Here is a 1,807-nt window from a genome sequence, read left to right on the forward strand (position 1 = left end):
GAACATTTGAAGCTGAAAATAACTACACTTTTTCTAGAATAGTGAAACGTTTCGGACATTTTAATTTTTTTTGGCCAAACATCAACATTTTTTCAAGTTCTTTTATTTGGGTTTCAAATAATATTGGCACTAATTTAGCTCCATATGGGAGCTAAATTGGGGGATCCTGACAAAGTCAACAGGTGTTTGATGTTTTCAACTGTTTAAATGTTTACAACTGAAAGATTGATAAACTTTATTGCAGACTCGTAACTCATCACACAAAAGACACACATACACCTATCAAAACCAGACGGATTGTTGTCCTTCCAGTAAACAAACCAATGTTTCCACGCCTGTGATTGAAATCGTGTGGAACAATATCCACATAAATGTTTACATTTGATTTCTTAAAACAACCTGCGGTGTGTTGTCTGGTGAGGACACAAGCAGTTCAGTAGCACTGGTCCCTCTGGGCCTTCTTAACTAAAGTCTTAAAGCATCATTCGTCTTAAGCCACTTTCAGTCTCTGAAGGCCAGCTTTTTTAGAATTAGACCAAAGATGTGCAGTGCGTTCTAAATAAGGTCACTTCTGCAGAACAAGAACCAAAGTTCCTTGAGAGTAGATTAGCATGTGCGTATAACATTCAGCACTGATGATACACGTCCTTATCATCTGACAGTCAGTGATCACATGACCCAGATATTTCATTTTATATTTCTGCGTGACTTGTCTTCATACAATGGGTAAGCACGGATATCTTATCAATACTTTAGTCTTCTATTGGCTTAAATTACCAAGTTTGACAGTGTTACATGTATTGTGTAACAAGTAGAGGAGACCGGGTTGGTTGTAACAACGATGTAATGTTTACAACACGGTGAAAACTGTGAATACAACGGAAAATAGGTTTTATTTTTAAAAATGTACCAGATCCATTTTACACTCACTCGCATGATTTCCGGTTTAGGTTGTTAATAACCACAACTTCCCAAAAAGGTGCTCCAGCATCCGGCAAAAATTTGAAGCCAACAAAACGGATTTGGAGCGCCGGAGAGGCTGGACCGGACTGGCTGCAGTGTGAGCGTCTCTCGCACTTTTCAAGTTACGTTAAGACACCGGCGTCTGCACCGGATGCAGTCTGAGCCCGGGGTTAGTAGCTGCTGGAGTCCAGCTGAACTGGGGCTACCAGACCACCAAGTCAGCGTACATCAATTTATAATGAATTCCTGCTGCTCTGCAGAAACTATGTTTTAGAAAACAACAATTATTTTTAATTCTCACTAAAAACAGGATCATCATAATTAAAAGACCACTGGAAAGACTGAAAATAGATCAAAAGATAATGGAGTCAGTATTTCAAATACTTTTAGCTCATTTAGCATTTCACCTGCTCGTTCATGTTTTTAGGATCAGTTTTTTTTTTTATGCCGACCCCAGTTTTCTGTCTGCATATTTTCTTTTTCTTTCAGGATCAATTGGCAATTTAACGTTTAAGGTGCATGTCAGTGGGCTGCACAGTGGTGCAGTGGTTAGCGCTCTTGCCTCACAGCGAGAAGGCCCCGGTTCGACTCCCGGCTGGGACCTTTCTGTGTGGAGTTTGCATGTTCTCCCCGTGCATGCGTGGGTTTTCACCGGGGACTCCGGCTTCCTCCCACCGTCCAAAAACATGCTTCATAGGTTAATTGGTGACTCTAAATTGTCCCTAGGTGTGAATGTGAGAGTGGATGTGTGTGTGATTGAGGCCCTGAGACAGACTGGCGACCTGTCCAGGGTGTACCCCGCCTTCGCCCATCAGTAGCCGGGATAGGCTCCGGCGCCCCGCGA

Source organism: Oryzias melastigma, linkage group LG16 (assembly GCF_002922805.2).
Source record: "Oryzias melastigma strain HK-1 linkage group LG16, ASM292280v2, whole genome shotgun sequence".
Lineage (NCBI taxonomy): Eukaryota > Metazoa > Chordata > Actinopteri > Beloniformes > Adrianichthyidae > Oryzias > Oryzias melastigma.